Source organism: Tenrec ecaudatus, chromosome 12 (assembly GCF_050624435.1).
Source record: "Tenrec ecaudatus isolate mTenEca1 chromosome 12, mTenEca1.hap1, whole genome shotgun sequence".
Lineage (NCBI taxonomy): Eukaryota > Metazoa > Chordata > Mammalia > Afrosoricida > Tenrecidae > Tenrec > Tenrec ecaudatus.
The window spans coordinates 21,004,148-21,029,216 of record NC_134541.1 but is presented as its reverse complement, the minus strand read 5'-3'; the positions used below and the strand labels follow the sequence as shown (position 1 = coordinate 21,029,216).

Genomic DNA, 25,069 nt, shown 5'->3' with positions numbered 1-25,069 from the left:
TTATTAGTTGGGATTTAATACATATGTCATATCACTCCAACCAATAGCATTTGGGGTACTCAAATTTAACCACATATGAAAATCACCTGGGAAGCTTTAACTACTTATTAAGAGAACATTTGGTAAATGTTACATGGGACAAAGACATATTAGGACATATAATGAGGGATACCATCAGCATGGTTTGCTGACATCCAGATCTTTGAAAGGGGCGTGGGAGGTTAAGGAAAACTGTCACAAATGCATGGTTGGAGGCAGATCCATACATCATACTTATAGGTGGGATTGCCAGAGCAGGAATGGGGCCCTGATTGGGACACAAATGTTGCTTACAAGATTTGTCCAGGAGTCTCCTTAAGGCAGTTGGGGAATTAGTTATAACTATGTGACGCCCCCCACCCCCCCCAGTATGGTGATCTCCATCAAGCACACAACCCAAGCAAGTGCCCAAGAGACACTGCCCCTCCCTAAGCTGGTCAGGGCGGTAGAGGTAATTACTTTCCAATGCATTCTCTGGGGCCTACAATGTTCACATTCCTGGCTGGTGGCCAGAAGGAATTTAAGAGAGGCTTAAGCCACATGGGGAGTTTGCAGATAAATTTGGGGCTTTGACTGTCATCCATTGCCTTCTGCAAAACAGGGGCTTAGAATTTAAGCTCTCATACAATTCCTTCCTCTTCTCACAGATTTTATTATTTACAATCCTTGGATCCCACAGACCGGAGTGCTCCTTCAGTGCAAACTTCACTGATACTTCACTTAGCTTAGCTGGCTGCTTGTTTTAAGATCCCAGATGCTATTTGTTTGACAGCCTGGCACCATCTGATTTCCTCAGTGTTTTAGCAACCTGGGAAACTTTTAAATATTGTCAATATCCAAGCGTCACATCAGACAAACCGCCTTAGTATCTGCAGGGTAAAACCAGGCAGTAGTATTTTATAAAGCTCCTGGGATGATTCCAATGTACAAATAGAAACAACACTGCTATAAAGTAATCTAATCTCTAAAATATGTCATTCAAAAAGGGTAATTACTCATGATATTTGCAAACAGTAAGAGAAAGAGTGCTATAAAGTTCAAAAGCAGAAATCTGAGAAGACATGTAGTTAGAAGCCGTATAAATGAATGTCTCCAGTCCACTGCAGCTTAGGCTAATAAGAAACGGGCAGTTAACGCCTGAGCAGGTAGAGGGGACATGACCCACAGTCACAACAAAAATTACGGAGTCAGAGGTAATTATTCTCTAGGTGCTGTTGGCTTAAGGGTTTAATGAAGGCTGAGGTGGTACTAGATTATCTACATACATCCGTTCCTCACTAATTGACCTGGTTAGGTTCCAAAGACCAGAGTGTTAGCAAAATCAGCATTATGTGAAAACAGGATGGCTACATCATTACATCACTGTCAAACTGCTGAGAGTCAGGACCAAGTCCTGTTGACACACTCTTTAACCATCACCGCCAGCTTACTCTCACCTGACATCTTGGTGTCTGTTATTGCCAGATATATGTTGTAAATACACAGAACGGTTGGATGGATTTTTATTATTGTTGTAAATGTGAAACACCAGACAAAAAATAGTTCATAAGAGTCAGTATACCTATATAAGGTTACATGTTAAGATAAACTCCCAGGATGAAATTACTGAGTCAATGAGCACATGCCCTCAAAAGTGAAAGCTTAATTTTTAGAAATTTCAAAGGTGAAATTAAAAAAAACCCCACAGTATTTAGACTAAATAAACCATGGTACTTGATAGGTCGGAGTGCAGTGGGAGAAAAGAGGTAAAGTGGAGCTAAGGCAGAGGGCTCAGGTGGTAGAATAGAGACTAACCAGAAATCCCTGGTGATCCTCCTTTCCCATTAAGTTTCCACCATTGCAATCTCCAGCCACCATATGCAATGTTCGCCTCCTATCCCCCACGGGCACCCATGCGAAAGCCCACCTGTTGCCATCTCTTATGACCACTAACTGCCTCTTTCAAGCCACCTTCTAGCTGAACCCATTGATCGTTTTCTTTCTTCCTCATCCCCTCCCACTCAGAACTTTCCTAGACCTTTCCATGTAAGGAATATTTTATGTGGGTTTTTTTTTTATATCAACATCTGTTTGGCCACTGATGTTCCTGAAGAGATTCAAAATCACCTTCTAGCAAAAACTGGTATTTTTGATAATGACTTCTACATCTTCCTGCTCATTAGACTTTTAGATATGCACTTTAAGAAACCTCTGGGCAGATGGGGTGGGGGTGGGAGGAGGGCAATCGATCACAAGAGTCAACATAAAGCCCCCTCACAGGGGGCGGAACAACAGAAAAGTGGGTGAGAGGAGACAGCAGACAATGTAAGATATGAAAATAATAATCTATAATTTATCAAGGGCTCACGAGGGAGGGAAAAATGAGGAGCTGATATCGAAGGCTCAAGCAGAAAGAAAATGCTTTAAAAATGATGAAGGCAACATATGTACAAATGTGCTTGATACAATGGATGAAGGTATGGATTGTGATGAGAGCTGTAAGAGCCCCCAGTAAAAGAATTTAATAATTAAAAAAGACACCTTCTCCACAAAATTTTCGCCGATTAACTCCACTCATTTTCCATCTAATCACATGACCGTCCTCCAAACATAAGCATGTTTCATTCATCCGTTCTTTCTTGGCTTCTACCCCCCAGAACTGCACTAGCTCTGGGGGATACAGTGGCAACAGTGAAGCTCCTGCCTTCATGGAGTTTATGTGCTGGGATGTGTGGCAGGAGCGCAGGACGACAGGCGGCTTCAACATTCGCATCTGTAGCCGTCCACTGGTGATAAGCGCAATGGAGAAAATAAAGCAGGTAGAGAGATGAAACCCCAGAGTGTAATAGGGTGTCGCTTTTAACTGAGGGTGTCACGGGAAGCATCTTGAAACAGGTAAAGTCACCTTAAAACAGAAACCTGAAGGAGAATGAAGGCAGGACCCAGGGAGCTCTCTGGAAAGAGCATACGGTAGAAAGCATATGGTAGAAAGAGCATCTGGTAGAGCCTGGAGGCAGACGCATTTCTGGGTTGACTGAAGAACAGCAGGGTACCCAATGTGGCTGAAGCGGAACCAGTGTGAGGGCAAGTACTAGCCAGTTTTGTTTGCTTGCAATTAAACTTGTCTTATCACATTTTTAGTTTCCAAACAAACAAAACTCACATCCACCCATATGGACCCTAAAGGGCAGAGTGGGACTGTCCCTTTGGGTTTCCGAAACCGTAAATCTTTATGGTAGACAACCTCATCGTTCTCCCACGGTTCTGAACTGCTGACATCGTGGTTACAGCCCAATGCGTAACCCGCTGTGTAGTCCTGCTGCAACCTGCTGCAGAAAGACAGGAGAGACATGAGGTAGGAAGGTCTACAATTGTGGAGAACGTTCCAGGGGCCGATGGTCCCCCACGTGTGGAGAAGAGAGATGTGACCATGCTGTTGTCTAAGTTAGGACGCTGTGGCACTGAAGCCCCCGCGTCACAGACCACCGACGACTCCATTTCTTCCCCCTTCTTTACAAAACATTTCTACTGAGCATACTGGAGAAGAAGGGTCAACTTCATAATTTAAGGTGTAACTTATTTTTTAAAGTTTACTAGGGCAGGTAGCCATCTAAGTGAGATGTCAACTAAGTCCACAGGGAAGAAGCACACCAACGTCTGTGACCAAAGGTTTGTAAATCATATCTGAAACGGAAGGAGGGGATAGTGTCAGAGCCTCAGCTGAGATTCTGGTTTCCAGAATGCTATGGATGACAGCGCCCAAGATACATACGCGAGGTCCACATAGAAAATAAGCTTCCAGTGAGTTCCCTGTAGCCATAATAGAGGGATGGGAAGAACCTGGTTACCAAACAGAGTGCACTGGAGAGATGCCCACAGAAGATCAAAATGAGAACTCTGACTTGAACGGTTACAACCTTGAGAGTTGATCCCCCTCTCATGCATGTAGGGCCTGATCTGGTTTTCAACATTTTCTGTATTTTGTTGTTGTCTGTTGGTTCACATTGGGGTTTATCTCAGATGTGTGTTGTCATTGGGGGTGGCGCTTGTGAACGCTTGCTATGTGTTTCTGTTTTGCAAAATATAAAACACGGGATTGATGAACCTCTAGAGACAGCAGTAGAACAAGGGTTTGGGGTGGCGCGGGAGGAAGGTACAGTGAGATCAGGGAGTAAGAGAGAGCTGGCGTCAAGGAGTTCAAGAAGGGAGAGAATATTTTGAAACTGATGTGGGGCAGCTGTACAATACTGCTTGATGTGACTGTACTATGAAACGGTAGGTTATCTGTATTATCTCCCAATAAAAAAGTTTTGGGGAAAAATGTTTACTAGGGCATATCTATTCCATAAAGCTAAGACTATGAATATTTGTATTATTTGTTAGTGTACTCTGTCTTCTGGATTACATCGGTACTTTAAAAAAAAATCCCCATTCCACAGAGCAGTGCCATACCTCTTTCACCTGAGAATATGGCTGAAATAATTGGCATTCAAACTTTTTCTAGTTTCCACGTCAACAGTTAAAAAATGCACAAGTATAAGCTTTGTACTCAGGATAAAAGCTAGTTCTTGGGCTCAACCTGAAAATCAGAGAGACATTACACACAAATCTATTTTTACAATAATATACAGTGGCCAATCCAAGGTATAACTGGCTCCTATCAAATTACAACCAATCTAAGACACTGCCTAAATTGTATATTCAATACTAATTTTTAGATTAATCATAAAGAATTGCTGATCAAAGAACTAAGCAATAAAAATGGAAGAAAACTAAGCAGTTAATAAGACGTAAGCACTACAAAGCTGTGGTAACTGATGCACCGATAAACGTTTAAAAATCCAAAACCACATTATTTACTTAGATAATGCTTTCCTTACTTCATTATTTTCTCCAGTCTCTCCCTTCGCTTTATGCGGCCTTGAAGGCATCGTTAGATGTTTGCTGCTTCGGCAGTAGCAATTCAGTCCTATAAGAGAACAGCGTATTGTCACTTTGTGAGAAGAGAGAAAACATATTCTAGAAAGCTGAATTATCCAAGCTCTTCAATCTCCTAATTTTTTACCAGAACTGTACAGAAACTGTGTGAGAAAATGAAAGGAGATATAAGACAAACAATTTAAATCCATTAAAAATGCCCACATATATTGGAATCTATACGCGGAAGTCAGTCAAACTCACTTGTCTCTGGTAAAAGAGCAGAGCAAAGTGAACATTACCAGCTTTCATCCTGACAACTCTGTCCATCAGAGCTGCCACCTGCTCTTCTGCTCGAGTGCATGTAGCTGCGTAGAAATGATACAACTCAGTGACGCACAACCCTGCAATGATTTTCTGATGGTCTTCACTCAAAGGCCTGAGAGTTCCCTGATATAGATTCTAGAGGACAAAATTTGGTTCTGGCTAGAAAACAATGTCTTCCTCTTTGTTTCTGACCCTCCTCCCCACCCCCCGCTCCCTAAGTTGTTCCAGGTTTCAACAGAGATGCTTCACAGTATCTTAAAATAACATGGGAAGTAGGTGAACAAAATCGCTGCTTGTCAGCTCATCATCTTCTCTCCCTAAAGCATTCACTTTGGTGCAGATGCCCATTAATAGTCAAATGGCCCCAAAGTGGGCATTCAGGGAGGCCTCTGAGCTTCAAATTCATGAGCTCAGTGCCTGAGGCAAACAACGCCCAGGCATCAGCATGCCAGAAACGAAAATGCGCTGCCACAGATTGCAACCAGGTTGCACGTCAAAAGAGCATCTCTCAGCACAATAGCTCGGTATCTTAACACGGGCACGTTCATGTCTTTGACAGCCACCCGTGTCTTGTTTGAGGAGGCCGGTGGTGAAGTGCTCATGTACTGAGCTTCACAGGAGAAAGCTGAGGTCGCCTTGTAAACCTGTAGGGACAGTTCCTTTGTCTTACCCACTGGTCACTGAGTCGTAATTGACTCCGTGGCAGTGGGTTTCATGTTTTGATATATAGCTTTAACTATATTAGCTGGTCCAATCCTTACAGCAAGTCTATTAGGTAGATCTTTTCATTTAAATTGCCAAGATAAGCATAGAAAAAAGACAGAGAATTGTCCAAGGAAACACACTGTGTATTAAGCTGCTTTCCCCAGGCAGTGGTCCCTGGACAAACACAATTGTGCAGTAAGCACCAGTGCCATCCGCCTTGTTCACTTTCTCCTACCGCCTGCCCCCCCTCCCCCGGAGTTGCAATCGTTCAGTATCACGTTCAGTTCTATCTTGTGGGGAAATTTTCCCAATTATTAATTTGTTGAAAAATGTGACTTCTAATTATCCACATTAAAAAATGTTTCAAAGGTGGACACAACAATAAGGAAATCCTTTGAATTTTCTGGAAGTCGGACACAATATCTTACGCTGAGCACTCGCATTCACCCAGTGCTTCAGTTGAGTCCGTTGATTCCTGGCAAACTTGCAGAGCCTTAACCCAAGCAAGATATGGATTCCCCCCCTCATTCAGGGTCAGGGACATGAGACAATGACGTCAAAGCTCTGGGTTCAATCTGCCCGAGGCCGGTTAGCTTTGTTTGCTCCCCACTGGCTGCCTGGATAGCATATTTTGGGTCCTAAGGTGAAGTGAGTGGGAGGGACATGACAATGAGCATAAATTAATCCACTGGAGAACCGATTCCACGGGGGTACAGCGCTGACCCTGGGTAGAGGCATCAAGCCCTTCTGACTTTAGTGTATGTGCTGCAAAGCAAGCACTTCTTCCTTTCTGAGCAGGAGGCTCAATCTCAGATCGTTTGTCATATGCGAGCCTAAGTTCCTCTTTCAAAGAAGACCATTAAACAGGCCTGTGACAAAAATAAGCAACTATAGTTTTTGAGCTTTTGCACAAGGTCTGCTCAATGGGACTGAAAATGAAATTTTCTTACTCGTGGCACTAATTTCACAGCCTATAAAAGTAGTCACACAATGGTCTTGGGAAGTGTCACAAAAACCTCTAGCAGGGTGCTATAGGAAGACCTTCACACACACACAAAAGAGGTCGAATCCTATAAATATTTCTTAGATTCCTTAAAAATTACCCATAATTGTTTCATAAAGTCAAATAGTCTTGGCTTTGTGAAATAGTAATTTTTTTCTCCAAAACCATTGTATTGGGAGATAATACAGATGCTATATCATCCCATGGTTCAATGACATCAAAAGCAATATCAAGTTATCATAAGCAGACTTATACAAATTACATGCAGAAACCAACCAACTTAGATTCTAACCCAGGGCCCATTCAAGGTATACGTTTCACTAGCTTCAACAGATAAAACATGAAAAAGAAACCTATATTCTTGAAACTGCTATTTTCAGAAGAAAACCCACTTGGGACCATCCATCTCCGAGTTTTCCTTCCCACAGCTGAAAAGAACGTTTCCGATGCCCTAATGCTACAAAGCACGTAGGTTCCAACAGTCACCAGGTAACTATGGCACCAACGTCACTGTTACTTGTGAGATCACAGAAACTCTTGAAGTTTTTGCCTGCGGTCAAGCGCGCATAAGGTAAAATTAGCCATTTTAACGCGTCCAGGTCAGTGGTGCTTAGCACATTTACTGTGGTGTAGATCTGTCATCTCCAGCAGCCAAAATATTTCCATCAGCCTCAAAGGTGCCTATCCTCTTTTTCCCTAGCCCCCGACTGCTCTCCACCACGGTGGGTGTTTCTATCTCGGGTGGTTCACATATGCAGAATCGTACAGTAGGTACAGTAGGTATCTTGCTTCTTTCACATAGCTTAATGGTTGCAAGGTCCAACTACATTATAACAAGTGCAAGTACTCCAGCCCTCACTGCGGCTGAGTAATATTCCACTGGCGGGATGGTCCACATTTTTCTATCCATTCATCTCTCAGGGGACCTCTTTTATCATGGTGATCAGTGTTATGAATCTTCATGCCCAAATATCTGTTCACACACTTGTTTTAATTTGGAGGGGGGAGTAGCCTTAGGAATAGAACTGCCGGGTCATATTCATATAATTCCATGTTTCACTTCTGGAGGAACAGCCAAACTGTTTTCCACAACAGTTGTACTGCCATCAGTAATGTATAAGGTTATTTCTTTACCTCCTAGCCAACACTTGTTTTTTTTTTCAGGTTTTGTTTTATTATTATACTTTTTTCATTTTACTGGCAGCATTTTATTATTTTTTAATATTTATTTTAATTTACTATTAATTTGGAGTCAATACATATATCAGAGGGTACCCAAAAAATCCCATAACTCCCCCTCAAAAAAAAGCTATGTGCTTACTTTTTTTTTTACAAAACAACCTTATCACCTTCAAAGTACTCTCCATGACACCTAACATATTTTCCAAATCTGCCATTCCAAATCTTGGAAACATTTTTCAAACTCATCTGTTTGTAAGGCTGACAGCACCTCCTCTTTTTTTCCTTCACTCCTAATCGCTTTCCTTCCTTGTCCCTCTTCATTCTTGGAGTGAGGTCAGTTGAGTAGGTGCCTGGGGCAAGAGAGGCGTGCTGTTTTTTGCCAAAATCGGTGCACTAAGCTGGCTGCGTGAGCAGGTACATTGTTGTGGTGGTAAAACCAGTTCCCCGTCTGTCACAAACCAGGCCTTTATTTTAATCACACTGTTACACAATCTTTCCAGAACCTTCATATAGAAAGCCTGATTAACAGTCTAACCTAGTGGAACAAATGAACTCCAAATGCACTCTGAATCAACATTTTCCTCCATTCAGGAAGTTAACGGACATACAGAATGAGGACTGTCTTCAATCGACATTTCACCTCTTTGGTTTCTGTGACATTTTCCCCAAAACAGTTTCTGTGACATTTTTCCCAAACAAGAAACAAAATTTCACAGCCGCACACTGTTCTCTTAAATCAGCCATCACACACACACACGCACACACACACAAGGTTAGAGAGAAACTGCTCTCATAAAAAAGTTCACTGTGAAAAAAAAAAAAAAGTTCACTGTGATTAGAGAGAACCTTCCCAGATGACGCCACTGGGTGCACTAACTCGGAGTGAGTTGCTCACTGCTTGCCCAGTGGGAAAAACACGTACTATGTAAGCTCCATCCAGCGGAGTGTTTTTCCAGGTTTGTTTTTTTTTTTTTTGGAGGGAGGGGCGGGGGGGTACCCCCTCGTATTATTCCATAGTTAAGTCACATCAAGCAGTATTGTACAATTGCTACCACAATTGGTTTCCAAACATTCTCTTTCTTCTTGGACTCCTTGACATGGTCTCCCTTTTACACCCCCTTCACCTACCCACCCATCCCCCAAAAAACCAACCTTATTCTACTTGCTGTGCCTATAGGTTCATCAGTCCTGGATTTCATATACCAAAAGACAGAAAGACATATAACACAACCTTGAGGGTGACCCCCAGTGACATAACACCTCTGAGATAAATCCTAATGTGAACACACAAAACAAAAATACAGAAAATGTTGAAAACCATATCAAGTTCGGTGAGGGGATCAACTGACAGCATCTTAACAGTTCAGGTCAGGTCTGTCCCTTCATTCTTCTGTACTCATCTCTCCAGTGCACTCAGTTTAGGAACCACTTTCCCCTGTCCCTCAATTACAGAGGGAGATCACCAGAGGCTGAGTTCCTGCGTGGTGCCCACATATGCTTCTTGAGCTCCCATGGTCATCCATCACCATCTGGAAACCGGATTCTCACAATTTAGGCTCTGATACTAGTCCCTCCTTCACCTTGAATAATATGGATTCTAGTCCTTTGGTGACCGATGATGGTTTGCTTCTTCCACATGGACTTAGTTGACATCTCACTTAGATGACTGCATGTTTAACACCCCAGATACTACTTTATCTGATAGCTGGGCACCATCTAATTTCTTTGCCACATTTTACTATAGCACCCACAACTTCTGTGTTCCTTTCCTGAGGGCAAGTATCGAGCCAGGGCCATGATGTAAGAACCAATTGTTCTTAAGTTGGAGCTAGGATTTAGTGTGAACCCAAAACCCATTCCTGGATCTATGTTTTTGTTTGTTTTTTTAAATCTGCCTTTGTCTACTGAGGGGCTGCCATGTAAATCTATGATGAGGACCCTCCCAGACAGGTAGACAGCCTATCAGAGGGATGAGGGACAGATACTGATGGGGAAAACAAGTCAGGAGAGGAAAGGAGCAAACATGTCTAAGGGAACACAAGTGCATGTATGTTGATAGGCAAAGAGGGAGGACTGACCTCCAGCTGGGGGGATAAATTACTGAAAATACTTGGGGGGACCCTGGTAGGGGGGGAATGTCTTTGGTGGTATGCTCTGAATGAACCACATTGACCAGGGTTTCTAGGTGCATCCTGGGGACCCTGGCTGGGTGCTATGGGATGCTGGGATGCTGAATCCGGGATCTTCAAGGCATATGGCATGCTCCAGAGGCTGCATCAGTGAGATCCGATGTGGAAAACCCACTGGGTAAACTGTGAACTGTGCTCTCAGACACACTTGTAATCTGAGGATGTAAGTCAGAAAATACATGGTGTCTGAGGAAGAAGACAGCTGTACCAAGACTGTTGGACTGTTGATAGGCAGACCAACGGGGTCTTGCTACATCAATGCCCAATATGTTGTATTAATTATGTAATATTCTGGCAAACCTACAATGGACATTCTCAATTATTATTATTGTAAATTTCCCTGACAATTAACCCCCCATTGTTTGTGTAAATAGCATCCAAGCATGAAAGGATTGGTTCTGTAAAAGTGAGTAATTCAGGTATTGTGATATGGAGTTAGCCTTCATTGGCCTCATATCCCTCTCTCAACGGAACTTTAAAAAATTAGTACCAGGGGCTAATCAGAGACAATATTAATGGAAGATCATTATGCCCAGGTGGTTGATCAATAAGACTCTCTACCGTAAATTAACAGGGAGGTTTAGATTTTTATTTTATTAATTATAACAAATCCAGTGAATGTTATAAAGGGTTCCGATAGTGGTTTTTATTTCTACTTCTTTAATGACCAATGCTGTTGAGCATCTTTTCAGATGTTAGCCATTTATATATGATTTTTGTTGAAATGGTAACGCAAGTCCTCTGCCCACGTTAAAATTGGGTTGCTCATCTTCCTTTAGCTAAGTTGTTTAAAAGGGTTTCTTTTACTCTGGTCTTTATATATTCTGAACCAAGATTCTTATAAGATATACAATTTGCAAATATTTTTACCTATCTTTTTATTCTTCTTGATGGTATTCTCTGATGCACAAGAGTTTTTAATGCTGATAAAGTTTATTGATTTTTTTTTCTCGCTGCTTAAGCTTTTGATATAATTTTTAAAAATCTATTGCCAAATCTTAGGTCATAAGCATCTACTCTTCTGCTTTACTTTCTGAATTGAATAGCCCTCACAATTAGATCTTTGACCCACTTTCAGTTAATTTTTACATGTGAGATGAGGTAGGAGCCCAACTTCATTTTTTTGCATGTGGAGTTTGGTTTTTTTTTTTTCTTTAAAAAACAGAAATTTATTTTCTCACAGGACATATTAGGAGGTTATAAGTCTGAATTCAGGGTACCAGTTCTACAGGAAGGAGCTTATCCACTTTAACATCTATGGGCTGGAAATTCCATTGAAAACCCTGTAGGTTTGGTTTTTTTAAATAATTTTATTGGGAGCTCATACAACTCATCACAATCCATACATACATCCATTGTGTCAAGCACATTTGTACATTTGTTGCTATCATCAGTCTCAAGACATTTGCTTTCTACTGAGTCCTTGATATCAGCTCATTTTTTGCCCTCCCTCCCCATTCCCTCCTCCCTCATGAACCCTTGATAATTTATAAATTATTATTTTGTCATATCTTACACTGTCTGACGTCTCCCTTCACCCACTTTTCTGTTGCCCAGCCCCCAGGGAGGAGGTTATATGTAGATCCTTGTAATCAGTTCCCCCTTTCTACCCCATCTTCCCTCTACCTTCCCAGTATTGCCACTCTCAGCACTGGTCCTGAAGGGATCATCTGTCCTGGATTCCCTGTGTTTCCAGTTCCTATCTGTACCAGTGTACATCCTCTGGTCTAGCCAGATTTGTAAGGTAGAATTGGGATCATGATAGTGAGGGGTAAAGGGGAAGCATTTAAGAACCAGAGGAAAATTGTATGTTTCATCATTGCTACACTGTACCTGCTCAATTCCTCCCTGCAACCCTTCTGAAAGGGGATGTCCAGCTGCCTACAGATGGGCTTTGGGTCCCCAGTCTGCACTCCCCCTCATTAATAATGATATGATTTTTTGTTCTTTGATGCCTGATACCTGATCCCTTTGACACCTCGTGGTCACACAGGCTGGTGTGCTTCTTCCATGTGAGCTTTGTTGGTTCTCTGCTAGATGGCTGCTTGTTTACCTTCAAGCCTTTAAGACCCCTGACATTATGTCTTTTGATAGCCAGACACTATCAGTTTTCTTCACCACATTTGCTTATGCACCCATTTGTCTTCAGCAATTGTGTTGGGAAGGTGAGCATCATGGAATGCCAGTTTAATAGAACAAAGTGTTCTTGCATTGAGGGAGTACTTGAGTGGAGACCCAATGTCCATCTGCTACCTTAATAATAAACTTATAAATATATGCACATAGATTTCTTCATCATCATATATATTTACATATGTACATGCTTGTATTTAGACCTCTATAAATGTCCTTTGCCTCCTAGTTCTTTCCTATATTTTCTTTTACTTTCCTCTTGTCCCACTATCATGCTCAGATTTCATTTGGGTTTCAATGATTTTTCTCGGTTACGTTGCCCTTGATCAAGCCCTACCAAGCCCCTTACTCCCTCCTTGCCACTGATTTGGATCACTTGTCCTTGGGTTAGTTAACACTGCATGTGGAGATTTTTAATTGTTCCATCACAATTTACTGTAGAGAAAATTCATTCTCAATTTAATGGTATTGCTTTCACTATTGAAGATTAATGGACTACACATGTATGGATTTATTTATGAACTCTGATTTCTAGTCCATTGATCTATGTGTCTACCCTCATGTCAGAACCACACAGTTATGGCTACTGTAGCTATGTAGTCAACTTTGAAATTGGGAAGCACGACTCCACTTTTGCTTTTCCATGGTTGTTTTCACTATTCAAGATCCCTGATAATTCCATTAGGAAGTTAAGGGTCAACTTTTCCATCTCTCAAAACAAAACTATTGTTGGGATTTCGATAAGGATTGTGTTCTCGAAATCCCATTGGGTAGTATTGCCATCATCAATAACATTGAGTCTGCCAACCCATGAACCCAGAATGTTGATGATGTCGGTTTAATCTACAAGCTTAAACTACCCTTGGCAAGTTAATACCATAGCTTCCTTTAGTTGTATTTCTATGATAATGTAATATCCTGGAGTGGCTCATATATATATGAATTTTATACTTGCTATGGAGAATTTCAATATTCACATCCCACATAAAAGTGTCACTTACTCAAGGTCTTACTGTCCGTTTTTTGGAGGGTGAGGATTATTATTTTTTACGGTCGGCTTTTGCTTATGGAAAATGTTAGAACACTAGGATTTTCAACACCAATTCATAATCATTTCATCATCGTCGTCACTTCTGGGTAGAGGAGTTGATATGCATGAACTTTACAGTTCACTGTCAAGAGAAAATTACTTGACCAGCATCACAAATAATAGCAGAACTCTCTTTCAATTAGTTTACATCCCAAAAAGCTGATTATGAAACGTTAGCTATGTTGCCACAGAATTTTCCACAAGAAGCCTTCAAGTTCCAACTACAGACTAAAGGAGCACAGGCGGTGCCGTCAAAGCCTTCTCCGAGCGTTGAAGTCTGTGTAACGAGACAACAATCACTCGAGGCTGTAAACAACAAACAAGAAAACTCCTCCCTGCTCTCACGTCAAATTAGAATCAAAGGTGATGGAACGGCCCAAGAAAAAATAACGAGATTTTTTTGAGACTAGCAATTTCAAGGAAATTATGTATTCCCCAAAGATAAAACTCATTTTAAAGGCCAGTGGATTATTAGTATGAGTTAACTCCCGAGACTGGAGTTAACGTCTCAAAGCTTCCGTTTATAAACAGAACTATGGCCTCTGTGCACTCATGGTCCAGGGCGATTCGACAATATCAGAAAAGGCTTTACGACCAAACTGCTTATAAATTCAAATGGCAAATACGCTCTCGCCTGTCCACTCACTCGTGGCATGGAGTCGATGCCAACTCATAGCAGGCCTGCAGGACAGACTAAAACGTCCCCTGTGGGTTTCCCAGACTGTCACTGCTTGGAGGAGGAGACAGCCCCCTCTCCCCCATGGAGCAGCTGGTGTTTCAAGTGGCCAGATCTCACCCCAATGCTTACCCACTTCAATCAGTAACTGCACGCTGAACACTCTCCCCTACCTTGCCTCAGCTCAAACGGCACTCAGGTAACCTAAGCTGTGTCATGATGCAGGGGGCAGGCAGATAGAGGGGGGCACTGCCTGAGTAAGTGGGAGAGAGGCCGCATTCTCCTGGGGTAGTGGTAAGAGAGGAAAAAAAACTCTACAAAGAGCCAGATTTGGTGGGGGGGGGGTGGGGGTATAGACAGAGAATGGGGCTCTCAAGCCAAGAACTCAAAATTCCTGCTCTTGGGGAACACGGCGGACACTAGATGGGAGCTCGCCTGGAGGGCAGTTAGGCCACAGAGAAAGTACTTCTGGCTGTATCCTGATGCTCAACCCAGAAGTTCAGCAGAAAGGCCGCAGACATTTGCTGCAGGGCTGAGGTGAGGAGCCCCCTCTTCCTCCCCCCCCAATTCAGCCCACACTCAGCATTCCTAGCACGGCCTCCCTAACTCGCCACCTCCAAACAACTGCTGGGATTTGATCCCAATGTGACAGTGGTGCTCCTGATCCCTGATTGGGTACCATGAGCTCTTTCACAGCTCTGCTTTCTCTTCGTCTGTTTTCTTTTCTGGAGGGGAAGCTTGCTGCTAATTTGCAGGCCTACCATTCTGTGCCCAAGGGCAGCACCCCAGAGCCATGCCCCTTGCCCGGGGCAGGTCACTCCTGTTTTGTTCTCACCCTGCTTCTCAGGGTCTTATTCACAAGCTCCTGGAAAGAAGTCCTTATCTTCAGGGTGAGTGCCTTGCTGGCAAGTGCCCTAGGCAGGAAGAGAGAAGCAAGCTGGCAAGCAGGGTTTATGACATAGCTAGGAACAACCAATGTCAATGTTAAGATGGCACAAGGTGTATAAGACACATCCTACATGTCTGTCAACATGAGAATGGCTACGGAAATTGGAGTATACTCGAGTAGGACAGCACAGTAACTTGACAATGATACTATTATTACTATTACTTAACAATAATAGTAGAAAGAATTAAATTTTTCTATGTCTATATATTTTTCTTACATAATTGATATACTGGACAACATTTTGAGTTTTTTGTGTGTGTTGTTTTTTACTTAGCATTGCTTTAGGACAATTTCCCCTATGCTATTAAAATCTTTCTAAACACTAATTCTTGCTAGATGAGCTTTGTTAGTTGCATAGATGTGCCACAATTTAACAATTTCCCAGTATCGATGCATTTTAACAGGTTGGTGGTTTGGGTTTTGTTTCCTTTCTAATATGGAAAATAAACATCTTGTATAGAAATGATTATCTTAGGCTATGATTACTTCCGTGAGATAGTGTGCCAGAACTTGAATTCCAGGGTTAAACGGTATGAACATTTGCATGGCCCTTAGTCGCCGAGCTGCAGGCAGAGATGTATTCCCTGCCTTCCACAGGAGCACAGGAGGACGCCTGGGCCTCCACACTCTGCTGGTGTACGTGTTCCCTCCACACAATCACTCACACTTCCCAGCACACGCCCTCCCATCTCCTCTCGCCCTTCCCCCCAAACACTTTGCTAACCTGATGTGCAAAAAATTTGTATGTTACAACTTTATGTGCTCTATTTACTAATGGAATGAAGCCGTTTTTCGTTTGGTTAAATTACCTATAGCTCCTCTACCATAGACAGTTGCTGAATTTCGTGGAGTCTGTCATTTTTCAGAAGTAACCATAAAGTGTGTGGGGACTTCTGTTCAGGAAGCATCCCACTTGAAATGACAACTATGGAAGGAAGGCTATACTTCATTACCTTAGTAGTAAGCATGTGCACATTGTAAGATGGAAGAGGAAGAAAAAAAGCAAACCAGCAAGGATAAAAGGGAAGGCTGCCTGCCGTGAAGAAGAAACTAGGGGGGAAATGCATCTGCCCTCAATGACGGCCGCCGTAATCATGTGGAAGAACCTTCTACTCACACCAACTGAAAGAAAGGTCTGCTAGACATTGAGTGGGTCGGGTCGGAGGAAAACACACCCCAACTCAGAGGCAGGGGGAACCAGGCACGGAAGAGATTGGGGTTTACCAGAAGAATTATTAAAAGGTCCGTGAACAGCTATGTTCTCCAAAGTGCTAAGCCCTGTGATCAGCTCCCTATAAAACAGTGTGACAAGCAATAGGGGCACTCCCACGCCGGGGCTAAGACAGAGAAGAAGCACCATCACCAGTGACCGTGAATCCTGCAGAGATGTCCTTGCCACTGAGCAGGAGCAGGGCCCCGGCCCCGGGAATTTACTCAACTTGCGCAGAAGTCATCCAGTTACAGGGTTCTCAGTACTGGCTGCACCGGAGAATCATCTGGAGAGTTTGTCAGAAACACCAGGTGCCTGAGCCCTGGGCCAATCTAATCTGTTCAGCATTTACAGAAGGAATGGGAATCCAAACATTTGTATTTACATTCTCTCTAGGTAACTTAATGTACACTTCATACTAAACTAAGCGGCCAACACATTGGTGTTCTCCTAAGACAAGACCTCAACAATCTCATCCTAACAGATCAGAACTAGCTCATGGAACCTGTGAATCACTAAAGAGAGAATTTTTTAAATTAAAAGATCATTTTATTAGGGGCTATTAGCTCTTTTTTAAATTGTTTATCTTTTATTTCATAATCATAAACTTAACTCTGCTTTCCAGCTGGACTCAGGGAGATTAAGGAAAGTAGGAAACTCGAAGAACTGGAGTGAGAGCACAAGATTAAACGATACTGCAAGCACATTGGGAATAGAAGGGTGATTTCCCAAGCTACACAAGGAATGGTCTGGTGCTTAAGATGAAACAGAAAATTCTGATCACATTTAATTAGAGTTGTCCACAGTCAGCAATGGTGATCTTCTTGCTGGTCTTGCCATTCTTGGAACCACAATGCTCCATGGCTTCCACAATGTTCATGCCTTCTTTCACCTTACCAAAGACCACGTGCTTGCCATCCAACCATTCAGTCTTAGCGGTGCAGATAAAAAACTGGGAACCGTTCGTATTGGGTCCAGCATTTGCCATAGACAGGATGCCAGGACCTGTGTGCTTCAGGATGAAGTTCTCATCTTCAAATTTCTCTCCATAGATGGACTTGCCACCAGTGCCATTATGGCGTGTGAAGTCACCACCCTGGCACATAAACCCTGGAATGATTCTGTGGAAGCAGGAACCTTTGTAACCAAAACCTTTCTCCCCAGTGCTCAGAGCGCGGAAGTTTTCTGCTGTCTTTGGAACTTTGTCTGCAAACAGCTCGAAAGAAACGCGGCCGAGGGGCTCGCCGTCGGCGGCTATGTCGAAAAACACAGTAGGGTTGACCATGGCTGGGCACAGCAGGACCAGACAAGACTACAGGTTCAGGCGGCGGCGTCTGCAAAGCGCTATTAGCTCTTATAAACACTCCATACATCAATTGTATCAAGCATATTTGTACATATGCTGCCATCATCATTTTCTAAACATTGACTTTCTATTTGAGCCCTTGATATACACTCCTCTTTATCCCTCCCTCCCACCCTTGTGACCACCTTAAAAAATGTTAGTGACCCCTTGATAAATTATAAATTATTTTCTTATCTTACACCGACGCTGTCTCCCCTCCCCCACGGTTTCTGTCCTTTGTCCCCCTGGGGGGTGGGGGTGTTTATGTATCAATCATTGCAATCAGGTCCCCTTCCTCAAGAGAATATTTTAAAGAACTTATTACAACCACAACTCTTTGGTTTGCTTCATGACATCTGCTTTGCAACTGGGGTGCTACAGCTTTACTGCAGCATGTCTACTAGGTGAGGATTTGTTTTTATTGTACACAAGACTAATTTTGAAATATGAGAATTCACATCTTTCATCAATTCTGAAAAAGTTATCAACCACTAACTCTTTGAACGTTGCTACTCTTTCTCTTTAGTCTCTTCTTAAGCCTATCTACTGCCATCAAGTTGATTCCAACTCATAGGGACCCTGTCAACAGGGTGGAACTGCCCCTCCGGTTTCTTAGGTTAGGTTGTAAATCTTAACAGGAGGAGAAAGCCTCATCTTTCTCCTAAAGAACAACGAGTGGAGTCGAACTGCTGACCTTACACTTCCCATCAAATTCAGAATAGAAACCAGAATTGTTTCCATGGCCTACAAAGTCCCGCGTGATATGGCCCCTAGTTACTCTCTGGACTTACTTCTACTACCCATCTCCCCCGTGATCATTCTACAGCTGGGCTCTAGTGCCCAGACGCTGAAAACATCGTCCTGCCTCCAAGTCGTTCACTGATTACTTGCTCTACCTTGAATTAACCCCCTGAGAAGCTACACTTGCTCCATCACCTCCCTCAGCTCTCTCTGCTCAAATGTTAGAAAGAACAACATTATCATCCAAAATTATCAATGCCTTTATTCTGCTTTTTCTTCATAACATTTACAGCACCTGAAATAAAGTTTGCCTCTGAAATGTCTCATCTCCTGTGCAGACAGCCTCCAATAATCTCCACCTCCTGGTATCCATGAACGTGTGAAATACTACTCCTCTCTGGGACTCTGGCTTGACTTATTAACTCACACCCAATACAAAGGAGCCTGTAATGCCTTAGCTAATATTCTCTACTTTATCTCAAGGTTCTAATAGCCATTGCAATGGCTGCACAGATCTCAGACAAAACTCACAATTAAAAGGTGCATTCGTTCACTACTTGTAATGCCAGTGAGAAATGCTCAGGGCTGAGTTGTTTATCAGCTCATGCTACAAAGTAGTTCCTTCAGGTCTGTTAGTAAATGCCCAATGGGCACACCACTCTGCTAAATGCCTCAACCAGACAAGCATTCAGCTTAAGCTCCATGAATAAACAAACCCAGCTCCCTGAATTAAGTGCCTAGAGGCACCTCATTCCAGTAAGCATCAGCCCAAAGGTACTCAGCTCCACATCCGTGGGTCAGCAAATCCAAGTTCCCCAATTGAGTGCCCAGAGACAGCCTACTCTGCAAGCCAGCCTCCAGCACAAAAGCACTCATCTTTACTTACTTCACGCTATCTTAAATAATCTTACAGTTCTCTGAATTTCAGGACATTGTTGTTTTGTTTATTCAATTTTTTGTATTTTTCAATTATTTAACCCCAAGGTGTTCAACCTAACAATAAAGTCAATGAACAAACAAAAATAAATAAAATTTAAAAATCAGAAGGTCTTAAAAGCAGTCAGGTCATTTTTTTTAACATGCTAGTTAATGGAACCTAAAAAATAGTTTTGAATGTCTAACTGTGGTAGTTACATAATGTCAATTTGAGAGGATTATGAGTGCAGGGGTGGAGGCTAGTCTGTCAATTGGATCATGGCCAACGAGGCTTCTATGTGGGCATGGCCTTCTCCCGAGAATTCTGGGAAATCTGGTATTTCCTCCTTGGAGGCAGGAGAGACTCTCTGCACACACCCTGGGAGACATAGCAGCTGACAAGACACATGAACCCACCCTGATGCAGAGACCCCTGCCAGCGCTGAGATGTTTCCAATGCCAAAGACTTTGTACCCACTGGCCTGAGATCTTCTACATTCGGGGTCACTGCATGTGTTTCATAAGTCTGAAGAGGACTTCATAGATTGGTATCAGATACCTGGGCTAATATCAGACCTATTGACTTGATCTGGACTGGGGCTGGGATGTTTTCTCAATGTTCAATTGCTCTTGTATATCTATCTCTTCCTTATACACATATGTGTGTCCATGGATTTGTTTCTCTAGTCTACCCAGACTGACACAATAACCGTCTTCTGCCTAGAATCTCTCAATGATCCCTAGGTCACTGGTGAAAGAGAAGTTGCAAATGCATTGTTTAATAGAGCGATGCCTCCAATTTCAAGTTCATGAAGGAATGGCTCCAAGGTCAGAGAGAGAAAATAAAGGAGCTCTTTGTTTCACTGCAATTTTGAGTTGAAAGGACTGGTGACATCATCACACTGGATACTGAGCAGTATCTCACTTATCCATGAAGAAGGTACCTGCTGTCCTTTTGAGTGGCGTGTATAGCTGTGGTCTTTCTCTTTCAATAAAAGTTTGGATGTATCTACAACACACACGCACACACACCTCATTTCACTGTGCTTCACTGTACTTTGCCTTTCCCCTCTTTTTCCCTCATTGACGGCTTGTGGCAGCCCTGTGCCAAGCCGGTCTGTCGGCACCATTTTCCCAACGGTGTGTGTTCCCTTCGTGCCTCTGTGTCATGTTTTGGTAATTCTCACAGTATTTCAAATGTTTTCATAATGCTAGAGTGTATACTTAACAGACTGCCACGTGCAGTGTACACATAACTTACATGCACTAGCAAGTCAGAAAACGTGTTCTGACAAGCTTTGTAGTGATATTTGCTTCAGTGTAGTGGTCTGGAACCAAACTCACAATATTCATATAGATAATATCTATAACGTATATCATACATAATATATAATATGTATTATAGGGCATATGTTTGTTATTCTCAGGAACCAATGAACTGGTTTCAACTCAAAACTCAGAATGAAACACACTACCCAGTCCTGCACCGTCCTGGCATTGTTTGAAGCCACTGTTGCAGCCGCTGTGTCCGTCCACCTCACTGAGTCTTCTTTGTCTCTGACCCTCTAATTGGTCATACATTGACCCTCTACAATTATAGATCCTTCTGACATAATCAAGTAACTTGCAAGACTGGTTTTCTGGGTTTGAAGCCTTAGGATATTCTTGTGGGACAACTTGGTCAATTAGCACAATATAGTTTACAAGGTTATGTCCTTCATTCCAGATTGGGACTCGTATCTAGGGGGTCTTAAAACACCCATGAACACCATGTAAGATACAATTAACCATCTCTTCCCAGCTGAAGCAGAATGGGAGAGAAAGAAACCAAAGACCCAGAGAAGAAATTCGTCTACAAAATGTACAGTCTACCCCAAGACCAAACTAACGCTAGTGGTACATGGAACTACCACTAGAGAACCCATTCGGATCAGGGCCACAAGAGATGGATCCCCATAGAACAGGAGAAAATGGTGGAGAAGAACTAAAATTCTTTTAAAAATCTAGATTTATTAAATCAGTTGAGACTATCTCCATAAGCCTTCAACTAAAAGTACCCCAACATCATCTTCTAGCTAAAGAAGAGAAGGATGGGCTCTTGGTCCCCTTGAGTATAATGTACCTTTAAAAAACATATACATGAGATCAAATGGTCAACAATTACTCAAAAAGCAAAGATGAAGGGGCAAGGGAATAGGGAAAGCAGATGACTGGAAATGAAGCATCCAGAATGGAATTAATCGGACTGTGACACACTGTGAAAAATATGTGGCTACATATGCACGCACGTAACTGAACACTCTACATAGTAATTGTTCAGTAGGATTTGCTGTGTGTTTTTGCTAAAAATATAATACTATTTGTTCTATGAAAAAACTATTGCTATTTTAGTTACGTTCAAGGCATTATGATTATTATTTCGAAGTTACAGCATCAATTGTTAATAGTATAGCCAAGCCATGGATTTTCAACTTGGAGTAAATAGGGGCACTTGTGCTTATTTTTCACAGAAAACAGAGCGGCAAAGTTCTTGCCAGTGATGAGGCTTTGTTTTGGTGGCTGTTGTCTTCCACCACAGACTGGAATTTTCTAACTTAATGTCAAGTTACAGGATTCCATGTTCGTGATGAAAAGTTGTTTCTCTTACTGAGGAGTCAGAGTTTTCTAAATGTATTTAACCAGGAATGATAGTGTAATCAACTCACGGAAACGTAGTGTGGAACTTAAATGTGGTGTGTGTTTTTGTTTTTATTTGGTTTGGTTTTACATATTTAGAGTCTAATTGTCTTTTTTATTTTTTGGTGGTGGTGGAGTGGCCAATTGTCTTTTACAGACCATAAAAGTATCAATTATTCCCCAGAATAAGTTCAATGTTTACTAGGAGAGTGGGAAAGGAACAATGAATTCATCCGGAAAAGCTGACCACCTAGTGCTGATTATGTTTTTGAGCTAGCTACTGCCTACACAGGTGCTTCCAGTTTGTGAAAATTCACCCAGCTCCACAGTTATATTAATTTTATGCATTTTCAAAAGGAAAATGAGGAAGAACTAGGAGACAAAGGGAACTTATAGAGGTCTAAATACAGGCATATACATATGTGAATATATTTTTACATGATGCAATGGGGAAATAGATCTATGTGCATATATTTATAGGTTTAGTATTAAGGTAGCAGATAGACATTGGGCCTCTACTCAAGTATTTCCTCAACTCAAGAACACTTTGTTCTAATAATCCAGCATACCATGATGCTCACCTTCCCAATACGATCGGCTGAAGACAAATGGGTGCATAAGCAAATGTGGTGAAAAAAGCTGATGCCTGGCTATCAAAAAATATAACATCTGGGGTCTTAAAGGCTTGAAGATAAACAAGCAGCCACCTACCAGAGAAGCAACAAAGCCCACACGGAAGAAGAACACCAGTCTGTGTAATCTCGAGGTGTCGATGGGATCAGATATCAGGCATTAAAGAACAGAAAAAAATCATATCATTGTGAATGAGGGGGATTGCGGAGTGGAGACCCAAAGCCCATCTGTAGGCAACTGGAGGAGATGAGCCAGTCAGGGTGCAGTGCAGCAACAATGAAACAAACAACTTTCCTCTAGTTCTTTAATGCTTCCTCCCCCCACTATCATGATCCTAATTCTACCTTACAAATCCGGCTAGACCGGAGGATGTACACTTGTACAGATAAGAACTGGAAACACAGGGAATCCAGGACAGATAAACCCCTCAGGACCAATAATGAGAGTGGCAATACCAGGAGGATAAAAGGAAGATGAGGTAGAAGTGGGAAACCGATTACAAGGATCTACATATAACCCCCTCCCTGGGGGATGGAAAACAGAAAAGTGGGTGAGGGGAGACGTCAGACAGTGCAAGACATGACAAAATAATAATAATTTATAAATTATTAAGGATTCATGGGCGAGGGGAGAGGGAATGGAGGTGAAAAATTGAGGAGCTCACCAAGGGCTCAAGCAGAAAGCAAATGTTTTGAGAACGATGATGGCAACAAATGTACAAATGTGCTTGACACAATGGATGTATGTATGGATTGTGATGAGTTGTATGAGTCCCCAATAAAATGATTTTAAAAAGAAAAAAAATTATGCATACTTCATTTAAAACGGTGTTTGAATGTCATTCTCTAAGTTACACACTGTAGTATTACAGATTACATGACAGAATATGTTTGTTTTTTACAGCTATCGGTGGTCTATTCGGGAAGTAGCAGGGTACCATCTGGAATCAGAGATGACTCAGAAGTAACAAGAACTAATCTGGGTACAGTTCTTGGTCAGAATAGCTTTTTCCCTCCCTTAGCTCCCTGGCCCTGCTCGAGGTTCCGTCAGACACTGTGACAGCTCTGAGCTCTGTGAGCCAACTTGCTCTGGTCTCCTGTTCCTGCCATCTCCTGTTGCTGTCATCCTGTGACTGCTGCTTCACACCATCTCTCACTGTCTTCCATGTTATCACTCCCTGCCTGTCTGTCTCCTGGTGTAGAGCATTCTCCATGCAGAGATCCTAGGTCCAAAGGACCTGTTCTCCTCTGTCTCTTCTTGGTAGTAGTGATGTTCCTCCCTGGCCTTTTCTTTAAGAGACTCCATCAGATGGGGGGGGGGGGGGAGAAGTGAGGTGGGAAATAAGTAAAACTAGATTATAGCAAGATGTTGACGTTATGTGATGGGCTCATGGGAGCTCATGACACACTTTTGAAAATTGCTATAATAAAATACGGTTGAAAAGACGGCACAATTACTGCGACAGCTGTGCTCACAAGTGAACAGCTGAACGAACAGGGGACACATTTGGGTGACCTGCATGGACTGTGGAAGGTCGCCGCCAATGAAAGAAGGGCACAGTGCGTGAACTACGGAATAATGTAGCCTTCTTACCCTCTACCAGATCCTCCAGTGGGTGAACTCAGGTGAAAGGGCTGCAACCGAGGAGAGAGAGGTATTTTTTCCGCCAAGAGCAGAATAGCTCACTGGGCTTTGATTCGCAACGTACTAGAGTCAAACCAAAAGGAAAGGCTGGCCTACAGGAGAAAGCTGTAAGTGACTGACTGTGTGTGTGTCTCCGTGCTGTGTCCCTGCAACACACTGCGCTATACACTGCCATGACGTGGGCATGGGCGGGGTGTGTTTTGAAAGTGACTCAGAGATCCCCTCCCACCCCCACCTTGAGAAAGCGGACTAGCAAAAAGCAAGTAGGAGAATGTGCATGGTAAGTTGTGATATGCACCTGACTTAGGATGGCTATGTAGAAAAAAGAAAAACAGTGATAACTGTGAGTTAAGAAAACAACATAAACAAATTCAATTCTAGCAATGTTAAAATTATGCATGCATGTGAAAAAGAACCGGAAAGATGAAAGTTTTAAGTTTATATTCTACGCTGATAGGACTCTAATTTGTAAGATGTGAAATTCTTATGTCACCGTGTTAAAATTAAAATTTTAATTTAGCTTTATTTAAAGTTCCTATTTAACCAGTCAATAAATAATTTTGTAATATATTTATCAGGAACCAAACTAACTAACATTGTAAATGTAAGAATTTTTACATCAGTAAGAAATGAAACAATATCAAATTGACAAACAGCTTGGTTTTAATGTTCAATTGGTTCTTTGTCCTTTAGAGAGCCATTTAAGTTCTGAAAAA

The 25,069-nt window shown here is 42.2% G+C and overlaps 1 protein-coding gene and 1 pseudogene across 3 annotated transcripts in view; both read right to left on the bottom strand.

Moving 5' to 3' along the window:
* ZHX3 (zinc fingers and homeoboxes 3) overlaps positions 1-25,069 on the bottom strand; it is a 161,264-nt gene that overhangs the window by 70,551 nt on the left and 65,644 nt on the right. For all 3 annotated transcript variants that reach the window (XM_075528745.1, XM_075528743.1, XM_075528744.1), the window contains exon 2: positions 4,899-4,987. The gene's annotated coding sequence lies outside the window, so the exon portion shown is untranslated. The remainder of the gene's footprint in view (positions 1-4,898; positions 4,988-25,069) is intronic.
* LOC142423437 (peptidyl-prolyl cis-trans isomerase A pseudogene) lies at positions 16,969-17,736 on the bottom strand (annotated as a pseudogene).